Source organism: Bufo bufo, chromosome 5 (assembly GCF_905171765.1).
Source record: "Bufo bufo chromosome 5, aBufBuf1.1, whole genome shotgun sequence".
Lineage (NCBI taxonomy): Eukaryota > Metazoa > Chordata > Amphibia > Anura > Bufonidae > Bufo > Bufo bufo.
Genome location: NC_053393.1, coordinates 142221111 through 142236901, shown reverse-complemented (window position 1 = coordinate 142236901; position 15791 = coordinate 142221111). Strand labels below are relative to the sequence as shown.

Genomic DNA, 15791 nt, shown 5'->3' with positions numbered 1-15791 from the left:
TAGAAGGGTATGTTCTCATGGGGTGTGTACGCTGTGGATTTTCCACTGAAATTTTCGGGTAGATAATCTGCATTTACAGGAGCAGCAGAGTGGATGAGAGTTAAACAAATCTTATCAACATGCCATATTAAAAAAATAAAATAAAATCGGCAGAATCTGTAGCTTTCAGCTACATTCCTGACCGTGTTCTCTCTAAGCATTTGTAGCTAGTGAGTGGACAGTAAGATACCTGAGCACTGATCCCTCTAAGGGCTCCATGCCCATACTGTGGACCACAAATTGCAGGCACCGACCGTGGGGCAGCCGCATGCGGATCGCAGACCCATTCACTTGAATGGGGTCCGTGATCCGTCCATTCCGCAAAACAGAAGCACTCCGTAGTGCTTCCGTGGGGCACCGCATCTCTGGATTTGCGGACCCATTCAAGTGAATAGGTCCGCGTCCGTGATGCGGAATGCACACGGCTGGTGACCCGTGTATTGCGGAACCGCTGTATGCGGTCCGCAGCACAGGCACAGAGCCCTTACGTTCCTGTGCAAGAGCCCTAAGCCAGACAAAAAATATTAATGTATAACGCCATAATAATGAACTATACAGCAGCTGGATACACAGGGCCATATAGCCTCCTGGCAAATAGGATTAAATGGCATCCAGATCTAGTGCAGTGAAAGTTACTGTCCACATGGATAGGGAGAACTGCGCAGTTATAACTATGTGGCTGAATGTTTCTCTCTATGACTAGTAAAGAGATTCAGGAGCACTCGGCAGTGGTGTTGGGGGGGCTCACATGCTCTCCAGGCTTAGGGTTTTGGTTGAAACTGCAACTCCAAATCTATGCCACTTTAATTTTTACCTCTTCTATCAGGTCTGTATAAAACTCTATCCTTGCAAATTGCATCAGCGTTCAGCCGCTCTGTTCTCCTGCTCCGTTATAGGAGCAGAAGAACGGATTCGGCACATAACTGAGCCGAACGGAGCCTGCGGACCCCATAGACTATAATGGGGTCTGTTCGATTTCCGCTCAGAGGAAGATTTTTGAAGCAGAGACAAAAGTCCTGTGCGCACAACTTTTGTCTCCGCTCCAAAATCATCTTCTGAGCGGAAACCTAATGGACCCCATTATAGTCTATGGGGTCCGCAGGCTCCGTTCGGCTCAGTTATGTGCCGAATCCGTCCTTTCCGTTCTCCTGCTCCTATAACTGATCAGGAGAACGGAAAGGCTGAACGCTGATGTGAACTCAGCCTAACCTCTTTGCGCTATATATCCATCACTTGCACCTGGGGTATGTATGAGCTGAGTAGTTGAACGGAGGGAGGGGGCTTGTCCCACATATGGCTGTGCTTACGGAAAAGTAAAGTTACCGCTCTTGAAAGGTGGGGCAGAAAAAACCCTAAAAATTAACACATGAAAAGTTGCTGCTTCCTTAATATGGTTGTCACTCTTCAGCAAATGGCATTTATCATGTAGATGAAGTTAAGGCACTTACTAATGTATTGTGATTGTCCATATTGCCTCCTTTGGTGGCTGGATTCATTTTTCCATGACATTATACACTGTTCATTTCCAAGGGTTACGACCACCCTGCAATCCAGCAGCAGCGGTCGTGCTTGCACATTATAGAAAAACAAGTACTTGCCCCTCTCATGGCCAGGACTGTGGGAGTGCACATAAGCACACCTGCAGCAACTCCCGTCCTGGCCATAATCCATGGAAATGAGCAGTATATAATGCGATGGAAAAATGAATCCAGCCAGCAAAGGAAGCAATATGGACAATCACAATACATTAGTAAGTGCCTTGGATTAACTTTGCCTACATGATAAATGCAATTAGCTGAAGTGAGACAACCCCTTTAAGGATTTAAACCATACTGAGGCCTCATGCACATGACCATATCGGTTTTCGCAGTCCATGCAAAACACTAATACCGGCCGTGTGCATCCCACATTTTCCCTTCCGCAGGTCCCACAGTATGTTACAAATGCCTATTCTTGTCCACAAAACTGACAGGAATAAGACTTGTTCTACTTTTTTTTTTCTGAGGCCTAGGAACAGACATACGGATGCGGACAGCACACGGTATGCTGTCCGCATCTTTTGCAACCCCATTGAAGTGAATGAGTCCGCATCCGATCCACAAAAAATTAGGATCAGATACAGAAGGAACATACGGTAGTTTGCATGAGGCCTAAAACTATCAAAGGATAGGTATCTGATCTCTGGGGACATCCAGCATTCGTGAGAAGTGAATGGAGTGGGTGGTCCTGCATGTACACTACCCCTCCTTTCACATGGGGAGTCTGGGATCTCCGTTCTTGTGATTTGTGGGAGTCCCAGCTTTTGGATCCCCCGTGATTAGACACTTATGTCCTGTTCTGTGGATAGGGGAACCCCTTTAAACACTGTGCATCCATGTCCATCATGAATGTTGCTTCTTGCCTTATGTCCTGTGAGGAGAGGGCTCAGTTACATGGAGGTGGATATAATTGCTTACATCTCTCAGTCCTAGGAGTATGTGCTGTGGTGACATTCTTTAATCAGCCAGCGATTTAATATTAATTGTAACTACACCACAGCATTAACCTGTTGTTAAACTCCATATCAGTGTAGCATGAGAGAAGTCTGAAGTTCAAGATTAACTACAACTAAGACCACCACAGCTGCGCTATATATAAGGTGACATTGGAAGAAATAGGCCAGTGAATGTGCTGGAGTAAATGATCCGTTATTGCCGGGTCAATAGTGCAGCACTTTATAGGACAGAGGGGGAACACGGGCTCTCATTCTGAGCGGTCCCTCATTATATTTACTATGTTATTCGGAAGAATGGAGGTGTAGTCATTGGGAAGATTACCACGCTGCTTCTTCATTGTGCGTCTGGCTTGCCACTACACAGACAGCAATCCTAGCCCACTCCTCTCTGGTGTGTGTCTACAACAGGGCTGTCTCCGCTTGGCCCTCAGGGACTGTCAAACACAGGAGGTGGGTGCGGGGAATTGCAAGACGAGTATCCGCCTTTGAGTATCTACAAAGCTTTGTGTATTGCATGCTTGTTACATCTTGTCTTATTTATTTTTCTTTATTTATTTTATTTATTTTTAGTATATTCATTCAGTTTTTCCAACAATTTATTCCAAACCATCCAAGACAACCCATGTTAAAGGAAACCTGTCACCAGTATTTTGTGTATAGAGCTGAGGACATGGGTTGCTAGATGGCCGCTAGCACATCCGCAATATCCAGTCCCCATAGCTCTGTGTGCTTTTATTGTGTAAAATAACCAATTTGATACATATGCAAATTAACCGGAGATGAGTCCTGTCCCTGAGATGAGTCTGAAATACAGGTTACCGGTCATTTATTTATTTATTTTTTATGGGAATAAGCGATGTATAATGTCATGAATGAGTTGTAGATAAGGAGATGTTTAATGTGCAAGTATAAGTGGACAGATTATCTACCGTAGTTACTTTCTTTGAATATTGTTTGTATGTCTATAAAAAAATAAAATAAATTGTATAGGTAACTTGAATGTCACTATGACATCTATATTGTCACAGTGGGGAGTGGGGGAAACTCCCCACCGTATAATTAGAGCTGTTACTAAGCCCAAAAACAGGGATAGGGAGCAGGTCACCTCCTACAGCCTCCCTAATCCTATCCCTGACCTCCTGGCTGTATGAGCCGCCCTCGATGGTAGGGGGGCTCATACTCTCGAACCTGGGCCCTACTGACCCTATCGGTCCCTGCAATATGGAAGTCAGGAATAAGAGACGGTCGATTCATCCACGACACGGATAAATTGGAGTCTCCCACAGGCCTAGTAACAGAAGGGAAAAGACCAAATGCAGAAACTGGATGGCAGGTAAGTACACAGTGCAACAACAGAACACTAGCAACAACCAGTGTCGGACTGGGGTACCTGGGGCCCACCAGTAAAATTTATTTTGGGGGCCCATCATACGGATACATTCAAATATAATAAATAATTTAACAAGTTTTTTTTATATGAACATAGACTGGTTGAGGTGCTGTACATTGAATATATGCATGTAGTGCAGTAAGTCTACTGTGTTATGTGCCACTTGTGTAGGGGGTGGGAGACTAGGGGCCCACCTTGCTTAAGGGCCCACCGGGGGATTCCCCTGTACCCCTGTGGGCCAGTCCAAGCCTGGCGACAACCAACACTTACCTGCCGGAGCAGAGATGCAAAGACGGAGCCAAACATCTACCCGGACCTCCGTGCGAACACCAGATGCATGGAAGCTCCAGGCTTATGGTTCAACAACAGACTGGGGAAAATATCAAACATCCATGCAGATCACAACACCAAACCGACCCGACATGGAACACCAGACATGACATAAACAAAACCCCAACATAAAGCACACCAAACAACATAACTAGTGAGGAAGGAAAAGGAGACAAGGGAGACAAACGATGTCCAACTAGGAGTCCCTCACACAAGTAAGAATAGACATCAAGAAAGGAGCAGGGCTCCTACACATACGCAGGCAAACAACCAACTGATCTTCAGGCTCACAACACAGTATAAGAAAAGCCAGAGGCCACATTCAGCTCCACCAAGCACACATCTTAACCCCGAACACACCAGGATGGGAAGGGTCACACAACTTAAAGGGGAAGTGTCAAAACATGCAAAACAACATGTTGCCACCAGTAACAAGCGTGCACGGCAAAAGTGTCATGGTCCACTACACCAGACCATGACACAGCCGTGACATATATATTGTGTATGTATGTATAATATTAACCCAGCAGAGATAAAAAATATATATATATATATATATATATATATATGTGGAGGACTTGGAAATGTGAAACCCATTTCTCTCTTCTTTATGAGCAGGACACAGGTGTAATGGGACCCCCCCCCACACACACACCTCTACCCTTTATAATAGTGGTGGTGGGGTCTTTGGCACTAGCGCCCAGGTGTCACTGCCACCTCTCACCCCTTATAGCTATGTACCTGGGGCAGTATAAACTTGCAGGTCTTTCCGCACCACAGGCACCTCAATCTTAGAAACCAAGGGATAGGAAAACCTCAAAGGAGTGAAACAGATGCCAGGCCTTCCTGTCCCGGGAGTGAAGATGGGTCACATTGCTGTTTTTCAACAAAGGCCTCTATCTAACAGCTTGCAGGGGTCGAAAACCACAAGTAATGGCACTGTCAGAAACGCAACAGAAGCGGCATTGTATTGGATAGATTGTGTGCGATTGTTTTGCCCTACGTACCAGCTAATCTAAGGTCTGCTTATTTTTCAGGGCAGCAACCTTGTCGGAGACATTTATTTTGCCAAGTGGTGTATAAGCTGAATGCACAGGGTAAGGGATTCACATTTTATAATGTTGTTGTTGATGCATATGACAGGTTAATATTGCTTCTGCTGCAATTTTAATTTGTGTTAAAAGTAAGGAGGATTGATGTACTAAGATTTACCACATTTCTATACAAAACGTTGCATTGATCAGGTACCGTATGACGTATTCCCCACCTTAGGGACACTGTGACGGTGTATGCAGAGTTTGTTGGAGCAGGTCTTCAGGCTAATATACTGCTTATATATCATAAATATACCCAAAAGTTACTCCTGCTTAAGGATCCTTGGAAATATGTATGCATATATGTGTAGCAGAGCTAAGTGTGTCTTTAGCTTAGTTCATTATGTGTCATTTGTGATTTTACGTAGCAATTGCTCTGCTACATCTGTGTTTACCCCATACAGATTACTTTCAGCTCATAATGTTTGCATGTGTGCGCCAAAATTGTTTTGGTGCTCTGTACCCGAGATGGAATTTACCAATCTACAAATGTTCTATTATCATATATTTTTTCATTTGTCTATACAGTTATAGCACCAGGACCAGATAAATCATTTCCAAACTTTTTCCACCTTTAATGTGACCTATAAACTGTACCACTCGATTGAAAAACCAACTGAAATCTTTTAGATAGAGAGAAGAAAAAAATATAAAAATAAAATAATATGGTTGCATAAGTGTGCACACCCTTAAACTAATACTTTGTTGAAGCACCTTTTGATTTTATTACAGCACTCTGCATTTTGTCTTGGCAAGATTTGCCCACTCTTCTTTGCAAAAACACTCCAAATCTGTCAGATTGCGAGGGCATCTCCTGTGCACAGCCCTCTTCAGATCACCCCACAGATTTTCTATTAGATTCAGGTCTGGGCTCTGGCTGGGCCATTCCAAAACTTTAATCTTCTTCTGGTGAAGCCATTCCTTTGAGATGGAATTTACCAATCTTTAAATGTTCTATTATCATATATTTTGTCATTTATCTATACAGTTATAGCACTTTCTTTTCTTTTCTTTTTCTTTTTTTTTTACCACTGTATGCCTGTATACATAAGAAAGCTATTTAATGGGAATCCTTTCACCTTGAACGAATAAATTAAGTGTTGTGTAATCCTTTACAAGTATTACTTTTTTCCATTTAAATTTATGTTAAAAGGTTAAAATTAAATGGATTTTTTCAAAAACAATAGCTGTCCCATGTGCATTAATGTGTGCCCCACTCTGGACAGAAATGGAATGAGGAAAACAAAGCAAAATGTACTGGAGCTATGTCATTTGCAGTAAATAAGTGAGTGATGAGTTGTTCATAATGAATGCCTTGGACAGCACCAGTTGCAAATCCAGCCCAATATGGCACTGCCACACCCCAAATACAGAAAAAATACTCCAGCACTGCCGTACTTGAAAAACCGGATTCTTTATTTCTTTGCAGGATACAAAAACAGATAAAACATTGACGCGTGTTTTACATGAGCTGAGTTTCGGACCAATTATTGGGAGTGAACATTCCTATGAGCATTCCTTCCCAATAATTGGCATATTTACATGGACGGGCCAACGATCACCCGACAGACAAGCACAACACTTGTTTGTTGGGTACCCTGATCATTTCTGCAACACATAATTTTGTGGACAGCACATCTCCCTGTATGGACACTGATATTCTGCTGACAAACAGTGAATCTGCATGGGAATGAATAATCGTAGTAGTGACCATTCTTCCCTATACAAAGGGGATGATTGCTGCTTGTAAATGCAACTCATGCGAACGTGCGATAATTAGAAACTGGACCTTGACCTTTATATTATATGTACAGTGGATAAAAAATAAAATATGGTTGCATAAGTCTGCACACCCTTAAACTAATACTTTGTTGAAGAACCTTTTGATTTTATTACAGCACTCGGTCTTTTTCGGTATGAGTCTATCAGCATGGCACATTTTGACTTGGCAAGATTTGCCCACTCTTCTTTGCAAAAACACTCCAAATCTGTCAGATTGCGAGGGCATCTCCTGTGCACAGCCCTCTTCAGATCACCCCACAGATTTTCAATCGGATTCGGATTTGGGCTCTGGCTGGGCCATTCCAAAACTTTAATCTTCTTCTGGGGAAGCCATTCCTTTGTTGATTTGGATGTATGCTTTGGGTCGTTGTCATGCTGAAAGATGAAGTTCCTTTTCATGTTCAGCTTTCTAGCAGAAGCCTGAAGGTTTTGTGCCAATATTGACTGGTATTTGGAACTGTTCATAATTCCCTCTAGCTTAACTAAGGCCCCAGTTCCAGCTGAAGAAAAACAGCCCTAAAGCATGGTGCTGCCACCACCATGCTTCACTGTGGGTATGCTGTTCTTTTGGTGATGTGCAGTGTTGTTTTTGCACCAAACATATCTTTTGGAATTCTGGCCAAAAAGTTCAACCTTGGTTTCATCAGACCATAACACCTTTTTCCACATGCTTTTGGGAGACTTCAGATGTGTTTTTGCAAAATGTAGCCTGGCTTGGATGTTTTTCTTCGTAAGAAAAGGCTTTCGTCTTGCCACTCTACCCCATAAGCCCAGACATATGAAGAATACGGGAGATTGTTGTTACATGTACCACACAGCCAGTACTTGCCAGATATTCCTGCAGCTCCTTTAATGTTGCTGTAGACCTCTTGGTAGCCTCCCAGACCAGTTTTCTTATCGTCTTTTCATTAATTTTGGAGTGACGTCCAGTTTTTGGTAATGTCACTGTTGTGCCATATTTTCTCCACTTGATGATGACTGTCTTCACTGTGTTCCATGGTATATCTAATGCCTTGGAAATTCTTTTGTACCCTTCTCCTGACTGATACCTTTTAACAATGAGATCCCTCTGATGCTTTGGAAGCTCTCTGTGGACCATGGCTTTTTCTGTGGGATGCGACTAAGAAAATTTTAGAAAAGACCAACTAGAGCAGCTGAACTTTATTTGGGGTTAATCAGAGGCAAATGATGGCAGGTGTATGCTGACTCCACATGATTTTGAATGTGATTGCTTAATTCTGAACACAGCTACATCCCCAGTTATACATCCACACTTATGCAACCTCGTTATTTTTTTTCTTCCCTCCACTTAAAAGATTTCAGTTTGTTTTTCAATTGAGTGGTACAGTTTATAGGTCACATTAAAAAGTTCTGAAATTATTTATCTTTGTCTCATTTGTTTACATCACAGAAACCTGACATTTTAACAGGGGTGTGTAGACTTTTTATATCCACTGTAGGTGACATGTTCAGTAATCTCTGAAGCAGAGATCCTTATAGACCATGAACATGCAACAACAGTCCACTCCATTTACAGTAAATGCTAACTGGACGGCAGCCAGTCTCTGAAGTGACAAATGACATAACTCTTTATAACGGACTGTGAACTATACGTGCTGCAGTCTGGTTATATGATACAATCTTATAACTATGGAAACATTTACATAGCTCAGTGTGCAAGATCCATTTTCAGGTTTCATGACATGCAGGTTATAATGTGAATAGGGGTCCATTCACACGTCCGTATGTGTTTTGCGGATCCGCAAAACACGGACACCGGCAATGTGCGTTCCGCATTTTGCGGACCGCACATCGCTGGCACTCTCATAGAAAATGTCTTTTCTTGTTCGCAATTGCGGACAACAATAGGACATGTTCTATTTTTTTGCGGAACGGAAGTGCGGATCTACAAATGCAGATGCGGACAGCACATTCCAGCCCCATTGAGAATGAATGGGTCCGCACCTGTTCCGCAAAATTGACGCAGACCCATTTTGCGGACGCGTGAATGGACCTTAACGCAGTGTTTCCTAGAAGTGATTAGTTATATGAACACTGCATGCAGGTTACAATGTGAATAACGCAATGTGTCCTAGAAGTGATTAGCACTGCATGCAGGTTTAGGTTTTACAATGTATGGGGGTTATATCATTACATGGTGCTCTTCTGTATAGCACGGTCTCTGCTTGCATTAAAGGGGTGTTCCGGTTATGAGAAACGATCACCTCTCCACAGGTTTGGGGATAACTATAAAATGGGGTCCTGCACCACGCTGCTCTATGCATTCTGTATGAGGCTGCTAGAAATAGGCGAGTGCTAGAACCTGCTGTCTTTGGCAGTCCCATAGAGAATGAATGAAATGGCACATGCTTGACCAGCCACTCTATTCCTTACTGGTTATGGTGCACCCATTCTTGTAATCGGTGGCGGCCTCAGCAGTGGGACCTCCTCCACTGTGGATAGGCGATAACATCTTATAACCATTGATTTGTCTCTTAATGTGCCCATCACCTTCCCCTTCCAATTTCAGAAATTGGCCCTGCAATGAAAGTTGCCATGTGGACGATTTAGCAATGAAATGACATCAGTTACATAGCATATCAAGCCAACAGCCAAGAGAAGAAGCAGCACAGCTTGTCAGATTCGCCATGAATGATGGATGGGAAAAAAAAACATTGACTATCCTTTGAGTGCTGACTCTTCTCTCGTATACTCAGGACACCAGATTTCAGAGGACAGACTGTATCGATTATTACGTACTTCACACATTATTAGATAGATTTCTTAGACCTGATTAGGCTGGTGTACTTACTTTGTGAAAGTTCAGCCTCTAGGTGGACTCATGGGGGAAGATTTACTAAACATAAACTTAGACTGGCTGTCTGGATCTGCACCAGATTTATCACAGGGGCTCAGGCTGGAATATAAATCTAGTACAAGGATAGACACTTATCTCTGACTCTATGGGGGATAAATCTCCCGCTATAAACAATTATTTGTTGCCTTACTTTAAGACAAAATTGTGGTGCAGTTTTGGCGCAAAATATATCTTGGGTTACACCCATTCCCCATGAAGTCCAACCCTTCCCACTAAGCCGCACCTTTTTGAGACAGTAAAATAAATTGTAGAAGCCCAAATTGCACCAGTTTTTAGACAGATTTTAGGCACAGACACATTAGTAAATCTGGGCCATAGAAAGCTCATTTTAATATCAAACTTTCAGAAATGATTATACAGCCATTCTCGCCATGGATTTTCGAAGTAAGTACACCAGTCTCATCAGCTGAGATCTAAATAAGAATGTGTGCAGCTTGTATAGTGAAATCTGGTGATGGGTCAGACCTGAGGCTTTGCACCCAACCTGGAATACTGTACTGTACAGTAAGACATTGAAGTGTCACCTTCTTAAAGGGGTTGTCCGGGTTCAGAGCTGAACCTAGACATATCCCCTTCTTCCCTCACTCAGCCCCTCTGACATGAGCATCTGAGCATTTCATTCTCCGATGCTCTCCCTTGCCCTGACCTGGGTTGCACAGGGCAAGGGCTTTTTCTGGAGGTTCAGTGACTTACGGGCTCTCTCCATGGATAAGCTAGGTGAAGGCTTCCGCCTAGCTGTGAGCCCGATGACGTCACCTGCACTGATGAGTGGGCTTTAGTGCTGCCCTAGCCTGTAAAATGGCTAGGGCAGCACTAAAGCCCGTCCATAAGTGCATGGCAAGGGAGAGCATTGGACATTAAATGTTCCGAAGCTCGTCAGAGGGGCTGAGTGTGGGAAGAAGGGGATATGTTCAGGTTCCCCTCTGAACCCGGACAACCCCTTTAAGCATGCAGACAGCAATAGGTAATTAATGCCATGCTTTATAATTGGTTGCAACCATTTTACTTTTTTTTTTTTATTATTAGTTTAATTTAGTAGTTTATAGTTTTAATAGTTTTAATTATTTTACTAAAGGAGTAATTCCTAGCTGCTGTTGCACACAGATTGCACAATTTTAGTCCCAGCAACTTTTGCTTATGCAGCTAATTTTGGTACCCTAGTGTTTTAGTTTTCCGGTATTGAGATCTGTCATAGGGGCTAAATACCGGAAAAAAAAACGCTTCAGTTTTGTCCCCATTCATTATCAATTGGGACAAAACTGAACGGAATTCTCCAAAATGCATTCCGTTCCGTTTAGTTGCGTTCCCATACCGGAGAGCAAACCGCAACATGTTGTATTTGGCTTTCTGTCCTGGGATGTTGAGCAAGACTGACTATGCCACAATAAAAAACGGATCCGTCCCCCATTGAATTTCAGTGAAGTTCATGACGGATCCACCTTGGCCATGTTAAAGATAATACAACTGGATCCATTCATAACAGATGCAGGTGGTTGTATTATCAGTAATGGAAGCGTTTTTGCTGAACCCTGCCGGATCCAGTAAAAACGCTAGTGTGAAAGTAGCCTTACAGCTGTATTTGCCGAATGGTGAATGGTTACCTAATGGTAAATTATGTTGGTTTTCAGATACAGAACATTTAAGGCATGTCTTTATGTGACTGAAATTATGTACAAGCAAAGTGAATGTTTAGCAGTTCTCGTGCACACACCGTTGAATAGATCCACAAGGAAAATTAACAAATGTTGCTGATTTAGGGGTTATCCGCTTATCCTATATTGATGACCAATCCTCAGGATAGGTCATCAATATCAGTCGGCGATCAGTTGTATGAAGAGAATGTGATGCTCGTGTTCTCACTGCTTACCTGCTTGCCGTTGACATGGTAGCGGTAAGCAGGTGTAATTACAGCTCCTCCAACTCGGAAGTTGGCCCCCTGCCGTCTGATATTGACGACCTATCCTGTGAAGATGCACGTAGCTTTTAAAGGGTTTTTACATTTTTGTTCCCCTAAAGCAGGCATCCTCAAACTGCGGCCCTCCAGCTGTTGCAAAACTACAACTCCCAGCATGCCCGAACAGCCTACAGGTATCAGCCTACAGCAGGACATTGTGGGAGTTGTAGTTTTGCAACAGCTGGAGGGCCGCAGTTTGAGGATGCCAGCCCTAAAGGAACGGAAACTATCAAAATAAGGCTACATTCACTCTGCCATTTTCAGAGCCAATTAAAGTCAGTGGGGCTATTCACATGGCCATTTTTTGAAAACACCGTAAAAAAATGAAATAAAATATTAACTTTGTCCACTTGCACGCACAGGAACAGTCGCTCCTTACTAGAGGCAGCAGGACCTAACGCACACTGTGTGGTGATGTCATATGGGACGTCACAACGCTGGGAACGTCAGGTCCTGGGCCTCCAGTGACTAGAAAATGTCCCTGTGAGTACAAGTGGATGAAGTGAATATTATCATTATTATTACTTAAAAAATAAATAAATAAATGTTGCCACTAACAGGACATTATTATGGCCGCTATGAAGACATATATACAGTGGGCGCTATGGGGACATGTATATGCAGGGCGCACTGTGGGGCAATTATAGATACTGGGAGCACTAAGGGGGCCTCCACAGAGGGGCATTATATCCAGTGTATCGCAAAAGTGATTACACCCCTCACATTTTTGTAAATATTTTATTCTATCTTTTCATGGAACAACACTGAAGATCTAACACTTTGATACAATGTAAAGTAGTCAGTGTACAGCTTGTATAAGGCTGAGGTCACACAAGCGTGTCCGGATAAGGTCCGGATGCGTTGTGGCAAACCCGCTCGAGTAGGTACCCAATTGCAGTCAGTTTTGACTGCGATTGTGTTCCGTTGTTCAGTTTTTATCTCGCGGGTGCAATGCGTTTTGCACGCGCGTGATAAAAAACTGACTGTGGTACCCAGACCCGAACTTCTTCACAGAAGTTCAGGTTTGGGTTCGGTGTTCTGTAGATGTTATTATTTTCCCTTATAACATGGTTATAAGGGAAAATAATAGCATTCTTTAATACAGAATGCTTAGTAGGTGGTCAATTGAGGGTTAAAAAATAATTAACTCACCTTCTCATCTTGATCGCGTAGCTGCCGGTCTCTTCTTACTTTTTTAATCATGAACTGCCGGCTAAAGGACCTGTGGTGACGTCAGATCACATGGTCCAATCACATGGTCCATAACCATGTTATAAGGGAAAATAATACAGTGAATAGACTGTCATCTTAGCAACCATGCGTGAAAATCGCAGCGCATCCGCACTTGCTTGCGGATACTTGTGATTTTCACTCAGCCCCATTCACTTCTATGGGGCCTGCATTGCGTGATAAACGCACAATATAGAGCATGCTGCGATTTTCACGCAACGCAAAAGTGATGCGTGAAAATAACAGCTCATGTGCACAGCCCCATAGAAATGAATGGGTCCAGATTCAGTGCGGGTGCAATGCGTTCACCTCCCGCATTGCACCCGCGCGGAAATCTCGTCCGTGTGAACTCAGCCTAAGGCCTCATGCACACAACCGTATTTTTTCACGGTCCGCAAAACCGGGTTCCGTTGGTCCGTGATCCGTGACCGTTTTTTTGTCCGTGGGTCTTCCTTGATTTTTGGAGGATCCACGGACATGAAAAAAAAGTAGTTTTGGTGTCCGCCTGGCCGTGCGGAGCCAAACGGATCTGTCCTGAATTACAATGCAAGTCAATGGGGACGGATCCGTTTGACGTTGACACAATATGGTGCAATTTCAAACGGATCCGTCCCCCATTGACTTTCAATGTAAAGTCAGGAGTTAATATACCATAGGATCAGAGTTTTCTCCAATCCGATGGTATATTTTAAATTGAAGCGTCCCCATCACCATGGGAACGCCTCTGTTAGAATATACTGTCGGATATGAGTTAGATCGTGAAACTCATATCCGACAGTATATTCTAACACAGAGGCGTTCCCATAGTGATGGGGACGGTTCTAGTTAGAATATACTACGAACTGTGTACATGACTGCCCCCTGCTGCCTGGCAGCACCCGATCTCTTACAGGGGGCTGTGATCCGCACAATTAACCCCTCAGGTGCTGCACCTGAGGGGTTAATTGTGCATATCATAGCCCCCTGTAAGAGATCAGGGGCTGCCAGGCAGCAGGGGGCAGACCCCCCTCCCTCCCCAGTTTGAATATCATTGGTGGCCAGTGTGCGGCCCCCACCCCCGGCCCCCCTCCCTCTATTGTATTATCATTGGTGGCCAGTGTGCGGCCTCCCCCGGCCCCCCCTCCCTCCCTCTATTGTAATATCATTGGTGGCCAGTGTGCGGCCTCCCCCGGCCCCCCCTCCCTCCCTTTATTGTATTATCATTGGTGGCCAGTGTCCGGCCCCCCCTCCCCCCCTCTATTGTATTATCATTGGTGGCCAGTGTGCGCCCCCCCCCCCTCCCTCTCTCTATTGTAATATCATTGGTGGCCAGTGTGCGGCCTCCCCCCCCCCCCCCCCCGATCATTGGTGGCAGCGGAGAGTTCTGATCGGAGTCCCAGTTTAATCGCTGGGGCTCCGATCGGTAACCATGGCAACCAGGACGCTACTGCAGGCCTGGTTGCCATGGTTACTTAGCAATATTACAATATTATAAGCATCATACTTACCTGCTGCGCTGTCTGTGACCGGCCGGGAGCTCCTCCTACTGGTAAGTGACAGGTCTGTGCGGCGCATTGCTAAATGATCAGTCACTTACCAGTAGGAGGAGCTCCCGGCCGGTCACAGACAGCGCAGCAGGTAAGTATGATGCTTCTAATATTGTAATATTGCTAAGTAACCATGGCAACCAGGCCTGCAGTAGCGTCCTGGTTGCCATGGTTACCGATCGGAGCCCCAGAGCGATTAAACTGGGACTCCGATCGGAACTCTCCGCTGCCACCAATGATCGGGGGGGGGGGGGGGGGGAGAGGGGAGGCCGCACACTGGCCACCAATGATATTAATACAATAGAGGGGGGGCCGGGGGGGCGCACGCTGGCCACCAATGATAATACAATAAAGGGAGGGGGGGCCGGGGGAGGCCGCACATTGGCCACCAATGATATTACAATAGAGGGAGGGGGGGCCGGGGGGGGGGGCGCACTGGCCACCAATGAAATTAAAACTGGGGAGGGAGGGGGCTCTGCCCCCTGCTGCCTGGCAGCCCCTGATCTCCTACAGGGGGCTATGATATGCACAATTAACCCCTCAGGTGCAGCACCTGAGGGGTTAATTGTGCGGATCACAGCCCCCTGTAAGAGATCGGGTGCTGCCAGGCAGCAGGGGGCAGTCATGTACACAGTTCGCAGTATATTCTAACTAGAAGCGTCCCCAACACTATGGGAACGCCTCTGTGTTAGAATATACTGCCGGATATGAGTTTTCACGAAGTGAAAACTCATCTCTGAAAAAGATTTTATGCAGACGGATCTTCGGATCCGTCTGTATGAAAGTAACCTATGGCCACGGATCACGGACGCGGATGCCAATCTTGTGTGCACCCGTGTTCTTTCTTTCACGGACCCATGACCCGTTTAAAAAATAGGACAGGTCATATTTTTTTGACTGACAGGAAACACGGATCACGGATGCGGCTGCAAAAGGTGCATTTTCAGTTTTTAAATTTAAAGTCAATGGGTCAGCGAAAAAAAACGGAAAACGGCACAACGGCCACGGATGCACACAACGGTCGTGTGCATGAGGCCTAACAGTGTACATTTGGTGTGCCCTTAAAGTAACGCA

General features: G+C 44.6%; 1 protein-coding gene across 2 annotated transcripts in view; it reads left to right on the top strand.

Moving 5' to 3' along the window:
- The window catches only part of MAPRE2 (microtubule associated protein RP/EB family member 2), a 200452-nt gene that overhangs the window by 10683 nt on the left and 173978 nt on the right, over positions 1-15791 (top strand). For both annotated transcript variants that reach the window (XM_040431897.1, XM_040431898.1), the window contains exon 2: positions 5291-5350. The gene's annotated coding sequence lies outside the window, so the exon portion shown is untranslated. The remainder of the gene's footprint in view (positions 1-5290; positions 5351-15791) is intronic.